The 12,645-nt window shown below is 27.6% G+C and overlaps 1 long non-coding RNA gene and 2 pseudogenes across 1 annotated transcript; 1 reads left to right on the top strand and 2 right to left on the bottom strand.

Annotated features, from left to right (window-relative positions):
• The first annotated feature begins 295 nt into the window (after window positions 1-295).
• On the top strand, window positions 296-943 carry LOC126550452 (uncharacterized). The gene is made up of 3 exons (XR_007604539.1): window positions 296-409; window positions 484-686; window positions 774-943. It is a non-coding gene; the product is annotated as an uncharacterized LOC126550452 (long non-coding RNA).
• Window positions 944-4,653: 3,710 nt separating this feature from the next.
• LOC114131163 (uncharacterized) lies at window positions 4,654-5,486 on the bottom strand (annotated as a pseudogene).
• A 610-nt stretch (window positions 5,487-6,096) lies between these two features.
• LOC126549985 (uncharacterized) lies at window positions 6,097-11,381 on the bottom strand (annotated as a pseudogene).
• Window positions 11,382-12,645: the final 1,264 nt, after the last annotated feature.

Raw genomic sequence — 12,645 nt, 5'->3', positions numbered from 1 at the left:
ATACTTCAACAGATTTTACAATCTAGACTTTTTTTAATAAAATTAATTTAATTTTGAAAAAATGTCCTGCTACTCATTTAAAAGCGATGACGAGGAGTCGGTTGTATTTTCCTTTTCCGAAGTAAGTAAAAAAAACATTTTTTTTTCTTTTTTATCACAATATAATATAATATATAATATAATATAATATAATATATAATTATTTTAATTAAAAGACAATTTTTTTTTTTTTTTTTTTTTTAAAAAAAATATTAAATATTTTATGAAAAATTGATTTTGTAAACCGTCATCAGCTTATCGTCTATTTTAATTATAGGATAATATTGCAACAACATCTCAAAAAAAAGGTACATCGAAAAGGTTAGCTGTAAAACCGGAGAAGAAACCGGTATCGAAAAAGACGAAAAAGGTGAGTTATATAAATTTATGACATACTACGAAAAAGTAAAAAAAAAAAAATATAATTTAATTATTATTTTATAGAGCACTGCTATTTGTTATACAGACAAAATATTAGATTTAATAAGAGATCCAACTATACCAACCGATGCAGAGAACACCTTGAATATAAAAAAGGATGATTGTTCATTAACGGTTAAGACACCTGTAGACAATACGGCTGTAGATTACTGGACTATAGCACATTATAAATGTGCTAAAATTGCTAATGTTGCTCTGCAAGATAGGTAATAATAATAATAATAATATATATATATTTAACTTAAGTGAAATATTTATAATAAAATTAATTTAACCTAACCTAACTTTTTTAGATGGAAGCATGCTGAATGCTCACTCAAAATATCTTTAACAGGACAGCATCCGGATGATTTAACTACAGCCAAAAAATGGTGACGCTCATTCAATCTGTTTTCGACAAAATGATGCGACATCCCGCCAAGAAGCTTCTCAGACACAAACCAAAAAAAATAAACTTATAAAATGTATGTAATAGGATATGATGTTGGATTAATTTATTTAATAAAAAAAAAATTTTATATTTATATTTATTTTTTATTATTTAGATAAAAAAAAAAAATAATAATAATTCATTTATAGGTTAAAATAAAAATAAAAATAAATAAAAATAAAAATATTGAAAGTTAGTATATAAGTGGTATTAATTTTACATTTTTTTTTTTAACAAGAACGATAAATTAAAATAAATTAAGAAACTTTTTTTTATATTACATCACTAAATCTTGTAATATCATGTTCGACAATGAATTAAAATGAAATTGTAATAACTCGTACATAAATGAACAATCTTCACTTTGTATATTACTGTAGCTGAAATCATAATTTTGAATATATTGATTTGTAAATTCGTTTCGTTGACAAGATGATGGTAACCCATTTACGTCAGACTTAATTAACGTATAAGCTGTATCAAACGTTTTTGGGTATGATTCCAATTTTTTCTGTTTTTCAACAATATACAAGTCAATACAATGTTGTAATTGTTTCAAACGATGAAGATCAACATGAGATAATGTTATATAATTATCATTAGAATATAAAACTATAGTAGTATAGTTGATTGGTTTACATTAACAGAGTAGAAAAAATTATCAGCTATCTTAACACGTTTACAACGAGTATGCAAATTTTCGATAATTGTATTAAAATTGTTTTCGCACATTAACTTACACCACTGATAAAGATCTAACGTTACAACTTTTTTAGTTACTATTAAAATTTTTGTAATTATAGTATGTTAATCCAGATTTTGGTGGTGGAACAATACGTATGTGTTGGCCATCCATCGATCCTCCACAATTAACAAATTGCCATCTATCTTGAAAATCTTTAGTCACTTGACGCCATTCATCTGTTGTTGTAGGAAACTAAAAAATATCAGAAAAACTACAAATATATTTTTATGTTGATGAAATATTTGTAAGATAATTTCATATTATTTAAATAATGATTAATAGTCTGTTAGTTTGATATATACCTATTTGCAAATTAAGTAGAATAATTTTAACTAAATTACGTTATCATTTTGTTTATAAAATTAAATTGTTCAATTAAATATTAATTCATGGTTGTTTAGAGTGGCATATTTGCAACACCTTCGACAATTCGTCCTGAAATTTAAAAAAAAAAATTAAAATGGCCGATACACAATTAGAATTTATGAAAGTATGCACAGCTGTTTTAAAAACTCAAATTGTTACTGATGTCAGTGAGTGTGAAGCAATCGGCATTACTGTGACCAAGAAGTTAGGAAGAATGGATCCAATTCAAATTTTATGCCGAATCGATAATAAATACAGTTTTATGTAGAGGCTTACTTAATACATTGACAGATGACACAAATGTATGTGATAATAAATGTTTTTATTATTTGCTTTCTATCCCATCAACACATAATGCCGCACCATCTCTAACTTCTAACCACTATCAAAATGTAACTCGGACATATCTATTGGAGTATACAGCCACACCTTCACGCCGCCCAACACCACAATACTATACAGAAGAAATGTCATCTCATGGTTCACCTTCAACTCCAGAATCATGTACAGATGATTCATCATTTATAGAAAACAACAATCAACTCACAATTTTAAAAACCTTTTATGAAGGTATAGGTTCAAAAACTTCAAAAAGTCATCTATAATTTCCATTTAAAAGTTTAAACATAAAATAAAAATGTGAATAAGTTGGTTAATACTAAAAGACTAGGTTAACCTAACTTAACACAAAGTAAAGTTTTCTAATAACTATTCTAACCTGTGACGAAAACATTTTTCTGCGCCTACCTATGTGTTATTTTATTCAAAAATAATAAATATATACTTAACCCACTGTGCAATAATGTGTACTATAAACATACAAGGTGTTTCCATACAACATGCAACATCAATTTGCGTGTTGAATTTGCGTTTATGTGATGTCCCTGATACTGCTAATGTCCGGTGTTAGCAACCTAATCATCAACGTTTTAAATCTGTTAATTTCTAACATACCTGCAACTGCAATATAGTGTTTATAACAAAAAGTTATATTTGGGTTACATTGTAAACATCATTAGAACGTCATATTGAAACAATGAATAAACCTCTGTACTAATAATTGGAAAACAAAAATAATAAAATATCTAAACCCATATGCGGGTATCGAACTTCGAACAGCGACGTACCTATCTAAACGGGGCCCTAAATCCTACGCGTTACTACCTATCGGCTATCCTAATCTTATTAACAATGAGTGAATAATGGATGATATTTAAAGCAAATAGAAATCATGTACGAGTATGACTAAATAAGTAACTGATTTTTTAATTAAGTTAAGTTACTTTTATTTTCTAATCAACATAAGACATGTTGTCTAAAACTGTCTTATGACGTGATACATCAAATAGTATACGGACATTACTCTTATAAATAATTTATTTGATACCCCTTATATATTTAAATACCTATATAGGTAAGTAGGTAGGTAGGTGAGTATATAAAAACGTAAATATTTTAAATAATGAAAAATGGTTTTATTTTATCTGATTAATATACAATACAATAATTAATAATTTTACAACTCAACAGTGATAAAATATAAAAAATATATTACATATTTTTATTAAAGACTTAAAATAATGAAACAAATACAATATACAAATTCATGCTTTAAAATTAGTTATGTATTATTAGTATAATAGATATACACACCACAACTACATAAATAATACAACTTAAAGGTTAATTTCAAACTATATGACATAAACTAATAATAACTGCAGAATAATTTGTGAATTTTGCAATTAAACATTTATATTTTATATCAACTATATTGACACAATACATATCAGAAATTTTGTTTGTATTTACAATGTACATACCAACTATAATCGATGAAATTGGTTTAGCGGTTAGTTCTTTAGGTTCTAAATATTTTTTCACAATTAAAAATGCATCATGGTTCAATGGTTGTACTATTTGTTCTACAAAAACAAGAGAGTTATCTAACAATACAATGCATTTATCTTTTTCATTTGAAGTATTAATGGTTATATTTGAGTAATTTAAAATTAATTTTGATAAAGTTGTGGCGGTTATATCATAGAAAGGATTAGGAATATTGTGTTTTATTTCTTTATTAAAAACATAAGGGACTTCATTATGGCAATGGTTAGTATGTTGGTTGTATATATTTTGTTTTCTTTTATTCTATTGGATATTTCTTGCAAAGGATATCTTGCACATTTTACAGTTTTTTTAATTTCTTGCAAATAATTTTCATATTGAAAGGAACTAAAATTATCAAGGGGACCATGAATTTTTGTAAACATAGGTAGATGTATAAGACTATGAACATTATACGATACATAATGTTGACCATACAAACACCATAATCTATTACAAATTGTCTTAGAAATTTAAGAGCAATTGCATTGTATTCATAACATGTATTTAAACATAGTAAAATTCTTATTGCAAAAACTAGTAATAAAAAGTGTGAGTATAATTTTGTTTTAATTTTTCCTTTAAGTACAATTATACTAAAATAAAAAGCAAAATTCCTCAATTCAGTGGCTTTCCAAAAATGAATATCATCAAGAGATCTGGGTAATCGACAAAATTCTGCAGGAATGTAAGATCTCAAAATAAATAGCTCATTATTAATGCTTAGTTTATTTTCTTCAGTTAATCAAACATTCTTATTTCCATTTACCCAAAATTCAATCAACCGCTTGACAACACCTAGGCATACACAATGCATATAATCTAAGCATACAGTCTCAGTTATGTTTATTGGTAATAACTTTAAAGGAGAGTCACCTTTATGGTAATCTTCATCATGATTCATTCTAAATGTATTATCAGAGCGCAATGGTGAGTCTAACCCTAAAAAAACTACACGATGTTTTAAGTATGTTCCTTCTTCTGTACAACTTGTACATCCAAAATAGGCATTATGGCCTTTAACATTTAATAAAAAGGCTTTTGCTGGCGCGTCACACACAATATTACTAATTTCAACTTTTAATTTAGTTCCTTTAATAATAAACCCTGAGATAATACAACCATTAAGTCTGATATAAAAGGCTTGAGGAATTTTTCAATAGATAGAGGTTTTTTGGATCCGTGATAAATCCCTATAGGAAAAACTTTGTTAGGCAGTTCTTTAAAATTTAATATTGATAGAAGTATAGGCCAGACTTGAGATTTAGAACTTTTAGCTATTGGAAGTCCATCAATATTTATACCTATTTTTAAAATATGGTTAGATAGATTTATTTGAGCATTATGTTTTTCAAGAATTGGCAATAACATGTTTTCTACTCCAAAGTGAATATAAGAACCATTAGATATATTTTGTATTTCATGTACTTTAGGGGTTTTCATTAATGTTCTTACATCAGTCGGAACACACAACCCTTCAGTTTTTAGAATAAGCAATAAACTATTAACACATCTATGTGAAACATTATGCTTGACTACCCACGATCTTAATTTGTCCAAAATACCTATAGTTTCCATAATAACTTCATTATTGTCATCAGTATCCAAGCCAGACAAAGAATTAAGTAGATTTGGGTGATTTGGTAGATGAATCGATGAATGGGTGTTGGTATTATTATCAACATTATCAAAGTGTATACTATTATCAATATTTGAAGAACATGTATTATTCTCAACATTTGAAGAACTTGACTTTTCATTTAAAGTTTTGTTTTTAGATGTAATTTCATTATTTTGTTTAGTTGTAGTATAAGATAAGCATACATTTTTCTTTTCATTAACAATTCTTCGGAAGTGGCGGTCAGATATTGAACCAAGAGCCTTTTCCTTCCTTAGAATACTTGCCTAAAATGATCAATAAAAATTATCATAAAACTAACCAACAGTGAAGTCAATATAATATTTATTTAAAAAAAAAAACTTTTACAATTAGTAAAAATCTGTTAATTATTAGATAATACCAAATTACTTATGGAAAACTAAAAATATTGAAAAATTATTATTTAAGTTTGAACATCCTTTTAAAATTAAAATTAAATATACTTTGTAGTTTTGTACTCTAATTCATACATAATTAATTTTATTGAAACATCAAATTTTAACAAACTGAAGAATTTTTAATTTATTATTAAATTTTTTGTCTACTACATCTGGTATTTGCGTGTCTCAACCATTCTGATACCACCCTTTCAAATTCAGCATCAGTGATGGTAGTGTTAGTACAGCTTTCTTGTATAGACTCTAAGATAATGAAATAAATTAGTCATATAATGTCTCATTACATTATTATGTTCATTCATAGTTCATAATTAGGAAACATTTTGCTACCAAAATGATTTGTATATAATAATGTATATATAGATTAAAATATTTTTTAAATAAATGATAAAATGTGTTTAAAATTACTTTTCATTATCTTTATGAGATCTGAGTCTCCAATTTTAGTACTAATGTTTTTGCCACGGCCTGTCCAGGTACACTCAATCCCATACTTATCACTAAACAGTTGAGACATAACTCTGGTAACATGGTTTTTAGGAGTGTTTCCACCAATGATTTTGATAAAATATTCCTATGATCAAAGTTAAATTAACAATATTTAAGTTGTAATTTTAATATTTATTTACCAGTTTAGATTTGAAATCAAATTCATTCAATATACAGTTTTGGACTGATGTAAAGTCTTCAGTATCGTTCATAGGAAATTTGCATACAAAACTTTCATTCAAATTGATTGATTTTTGACTATTACCTAATGAGTTAGTTTCTATTTTAGACAAGATGCGATTCAACAATAATTTGATTCCTATTTGCTCCGAAATTATTTTATTTAATTTTTCATCAACTTGAGATGAGCATCTATCATTTCCTAAATATTGAATAATGTTTTTATGAAATGTGTAAGTATAGGTATACATGCAAAGAATAATTTATTATATTTACCATTGAAATTTAAAGGTGAATCGTGTGATACAGGATTAAAACAACTTGTATCCTGTACAATAATAATAATAATAATATAAATTACTTAGTTGTGTTAGCTATTTCATACAGTTCAATTTAGATTTTAATGATATAAATGAATGATTATTATTTTAAAAAACATAGAATTATAATTTAAATTTAAAAAGCTAACAATTAAATGTATTAATTATTGTGTTCACTATTACTGTATAAACCAGGGTTTCCCAACCGGTGTGCCGCGGCACATTGGTGTGCCGCGAGGCCCATCTGGGTGTGCCGCGAAATTTCATGACTATTAATAAACGTTTCCGTAAAATTTCAGTAATTGGTTAAAATAGTTTTAACGATTCTCTTATCGGGGATATTGTTCACTATTTCTTATTAATTCATTTAAAATGTTAGTCAGTTAGTCGTTTGTAGTCGTACGAAGTACATTTATTATTACCGTGTTTTATTTTAACGGAAATTTTTCTTTTCGCTTTACGATTATCATTCGTACTACGTGTAGCGCACGATGGATCGTTTTTTAATTAAGAAACGTAAATTAAGCGAAGAATTTCCTGATCCTTATAATGCTCATAGAGTTGATGTTGAGGAATTGCCTGGTCCGAGTTTCAATCCTCCTAATGTTGAGGTGAGCGCGAGTAAAAATGCTAACGTACGATCAAAAAATATTATCCGACAATATCACGAAAGCTATTTATCGTTTGGTTTCACGTCGAGTGGTGGAGAAATGCCTATACCTCAATGCCTCATGTGTAGTGAAAAATTATCTAATGAAAGTATGGTACCAAGTAAGCTAAAAAGGCACCTGCTTACAAAACATGGTTTTGCGTCTGAAAAGCCTCTAGATTTTTTCAAAAGGTTAGCCTCAGATCAAAACAGACAGGCTTCAAAGTTTATAAAACATTCAACTGTATCAGATAAGGCACAGGAAGCTAGCTATGCTGTCGCGGAACTGATAGCAAAAAAATGAAATCTCACACACAGCAGAGTCAACCATTTTACCAGCATGCTGTGAAATCGTTAAAATTTTGTTTGGTGAAGATTTTGAAAAAGAAGTTAGAAAAATTCCGCTATCTAATAACACTGTCCAAAGGCGTATTGAAGACATGTCTAAAGATGTTGAATTGCACGTGAATGAAAAACTTAAAGTAGCTGAATTGTTTGCCCTTCAATTAGATGAGTCTACAGATGTAACCGGAAAACCTCAGGTCATGACATTCGTAAGATTTATATGCGATAATGAGTTGATAGAACAATTTTTATTTTGTAAAGACCTTCCTGAAACTACAAGAGGACAAGACATTTTTAATTTGGTTAACAATTATTTTACCACTGCCAATATATCATGGAAGTTTTGTTTGAGTGTTTGTACAGATGGGTGCCCTTCAATGATTGGTCATTTAACAGGTTTTTTGGCATTAGTTAAAAAAGAAAACCCGGATATTATTTTCACTCACTGCTTCATACACAGAGAAGCTCTCGTTGCTAAATCTTTGATGCCTGAGCTCAATGAAGTATTGCAAACTGTTGTCAAAATGGTAAACTTCATTAAAAGTAAACCTTTGAAATCAAGATTATTTAATCAATTGTGTTCTGCTATGGATAGTGAGCACACACAGCTTTTGTTTCACACAGAAGTAAGATGGCTATCTCGTGGACGTGTCCTACAAAGATTTTATGAACTTAGAGAAGAGTTACTATTGTTTTTTACTTGTGAAGAATCAAAATATGCTGATTTTCTCAGTGATGATTCCTGGTGTGCCAAAGTAGCCTTTCTAGCAGATATATTTGAAAAACTGAATTACTTAAACAAGAGCATGCAAGGAAAGCAAGAGAACATTTTAACATCTACAGATAAGATCAGTTCTTTTCAACAGAAGTTGTTACTATGGATTTCAAAAATTGAAAAACAGACAAATTGGGATATGTTCGATCTTGTCAAGAACTGTCACGTTAATTCAGATCTTACAAACTTAATTTTAAAAAGTCTACATTTGCTTTATGAAAATATAAAAAAGTATTTTCCGTCTTTGGATGTCTCATCGATGGACTGGGTGAGAAATCCTTTCATTGACTCAGCATATGAGACTGCATTGTTTACCACTGATGAAGAAAGTGAATTGATTGATATAAAAAATGACCGTGGTCTTAAGCTACAGTACTCTAAATTAGTTGAAGATATTGCGAGAGAGTCAAAGTTAAAAAAAATCAAAATAAATGTAGATGTCTCATCTTTTTGGATAAACCTATTGCATGAGTATCCCAAGATTTCAAGAAAAGCTATGAATGCGATACTGCCTTTTTCTACATCCTATATTTGTGAAGCGGCATTCTCTTCAATGAATGCCATCAAAACTAAAAATCGATCACAACTGAAGAACTTGGAAGACGACATGAGGGTGTGCTTATCAACCATTCGACCACGAAGGAACCTAATAATGAAGAGAAAACAGTCCCAAATTTCTCACTAAGATTAGGTTTTTTATAAAAATTGTAATGTATCTTGTTTTTCCATTTCAATAAATTAAATATTTAGGATAATTGTAATAATATTTTTTCTATCCTACCATTTTAAAATGTTTGATAGAAATATTATACTGATATACAAATACTTTGGTATTAATAATTATTAATTAATATGATGAAAGTCTAGTATAAAAAAATGTGTATACATAAACAAGTCAGTGACAAGTGTGCCGCGGCTAAATATGGGTTGGGATTAGTGTGCCGTGAGGGAAAAAGGTTGGGAAACGCTGGTATAAACTATATAATTTTTAAAAAAGGATGATCAAACTTAAAATTAAGAGAATGCAGTAAGCCCCATTTTAAGTGATTACAGTTTACACCATGAACAAACATAGATAATATTGATATTTTTCCTTAAGTTAATTGATATTTTACAATTACTGTAGCCAACAGAAAAAACAAATTGTATACCAAGCGACATATAACTCGTACCGAGTAAAATAATAAAAAAAATATTTTAATATACTTTAATAGTTTTTGAATTAATAAGTATTTTATGTTAAATTGATTACCCTCTATACCTAATAAATGTATTGTACCTAAGAAATATTACAATATTAGATATTGAATAATTTGAGATTGTAATAGTTATTATTACCTCGGCGAATGAATGATTTTGAGGATATTCTAGTTGTTCAACTCTTTTTGGCTGCATTTCGGTATATAGCATAGTTTGTTCTACGTTCACGTTATTTTCTGCATAGAATTGACTAATTATAGATGAGGTAGAAGCTCCATAATTAATTGGTTCCAGGGCAACTGATGGAGTACTTACTACTTGTTTACATGGCAATATGTTAAAATTGATACCTGCATATTAATTAATAATAAAATTAAAAAAACCTAATAAATATGCTACATAGTTAGTTTTAGATACAAAACTTTAAAAAATATTACCATTATCATCATCATTGTCATCATCATCAGTATCATCAGAAGGACACATAAGAAATCTTTTATTTTTATTTTTTGACGAATCATTTGTGTCCGTAGAAGAATATTTTTCTTTTACCTACTTTTTTATGCCATGCCTTGTTGAAGTTATCTAAAAATAATAATCAATTTATCTTATGTGATTAACATTAAAAATAGTTTTGTAGTTAGGTGCAGTATTATAATTTATAATTTATAACATAAATAAAACAATAAAATAATATTATGTACACACTACACACACATATTTATTCGATAGGTTAACCTACAGAGTAATATAAACATATTATTTTTTTTTAGGATATTAATGAATGCTTAAATCCTGTTTTTAATATAAAAACAAACGTTGAGTCTATTATTATTAATTGTTTAAAACTCTTTTATTTTGATTAGAAATATTAGAATATCAAAAAAAAAAAATGTTTATTTCCATGGGTTTTTGAAATAGTAGGTGGGTAAACAGTATAATATTATTTCTACATTTTATTAAAATCCAGATTGGTTAAATGTAATATTATAAACTGTGTTGGTTAAAGGAAAATTATGTTTTTATACCTAAATATAATTTAAAAATAATTTAGCACAAACATTTAAGAATAAGTGAAGGCACTTACCATAAGTTTTATTGACTCCAACAAATTTCACCCTATAAGTTTCCCATGACTGGGATGGAGTTATGGCTTTTTTTAAATGGTCACTGGTGACCTTATAAGGGGGCCATAGTAAGGGGGATCACTTTGAGATTCATTATTTTTTACAATCCAATTAGTTGGAATTACACTATATTCTTTAGACTCTGTGAACCATACCACACACCATGACTGAACCAAAATAAATTATTAAAATTATTAAAGTTATAACATATTAAGTTCAATTGGCTGCAGTCAAATACAGTAGTAATAACTAATAAGTAGTAAGTATTTAGTAGGTACTCACCTTAGTCTCATTTTCACATTTTTCTCCAGTCATTGTTGATGACATCATGAATAAGTTATAATATAGTATTAAACTATTTAAAAATTCATAAAATTAATTTTATAAAATGTTAATAAACCGTTAGCTAGTTAACACTGGAATGCTGAATAGTCGGTAGTCGTGCGTAGTCCGTACTCAATAATCAGTAATCACTATGCTCTATTACACTAATCGCCAGTTTACCACGGTCAGTCGGCGTATGCGTCGGGGGGTGGTGACAAATATTAACTTATGGGTAAAACCAATAGAGTGTATTTTTATAGAAATCAAAACTATTTATAACTATTAATATTTTAAAATAGTATATATATTAATAGTTTCGTGAAAAACTGAAACATCGATATTATGTTGCTGGTATGTTTACAAATCACAATCATTATCATAATATGTTTGACAAAAACGAGGCGATATCCATACAAATTACGCAAAATTTAATTCAAGATCCAAATTTAACTAGTGATCTTGCTTATATAAAATCGCACATTAATTTTTTGCCGAGTAGCATAACTTTATTAGAAAAAAAAAATACATCTTTAAACGATTCAATTAATTTGATGAAGAATGTTGAAAGTAATATTTCCAAAATACCTAACGGAAATGTCGGAAAAGCAATTAAAGACAAATTTCAAGCTGTTTTAAAGAAAAATGAAGGCTATGAAACCTTGAAAAAAATCTCTGCTTGTATTGATGGAACAAATGAAACTTTGGAAAATATAGAACAAAATTTCAGTCCAAGCGACATATCTCTTTTTAAATACGCTCCCGTCACATCTGTCGACGTAGAGAGGAGTTTTTCAAGGTACAAAAATATATTGGCTGATAATCGACGAACTTTCACATTTGAAAACCTGAAAAAAACATTCGTGGTACAATGCAATGCGAATGCTTTTGGTATGTATTAATTTTCGTTTAATCACATAATTTATTTAATAAAAATATTTTAGTTTTAATTTTTCAGATTGAAATTACAAAATGTTTGAAAGTAAAAAAAAAGAATCAAAAAAATATTGTATTATTTATTAGAACATAATATAAAAATAATGAAAATAAATTTTTTTTTTAATCGATTTTTTTGCATATTTTTTATTTTATAGGGTATATTTCTATAAAATAAGAGCATAAATGCATATTTTATAGTACATATTTCTTAGGTTTTTAGAGCATATAAATCCGGGCCCTAATTATTTCTATATCGAATGTGTGCTGTACCTATACATTTGTTTATTATTAAAAAAAAAAAGCACTTTTATTTCAAAATATTTTATTTTATAGT

This window comes from Aphis gossypii, chromosome 2 (assembly GCF_020184175.1).
Source record: "Aphis gossypii isolate Hap1 chromosome 2, ASM2018417v2, whole genome shotgun sequence".
In the NCBI taxonomy this organism is placed as follows: domain Eukaryota; kingdom Metazoa; phylum Arthropoda; class Insecta; order Hemiptera; family Aphididae; genus Aphis; species Aphis gossypii.
The sequence above is the reverse complement of the archived record's forward strand: the minus strand, read 5'-3'. Positions and strand labels throughout refer to the sequence as shown.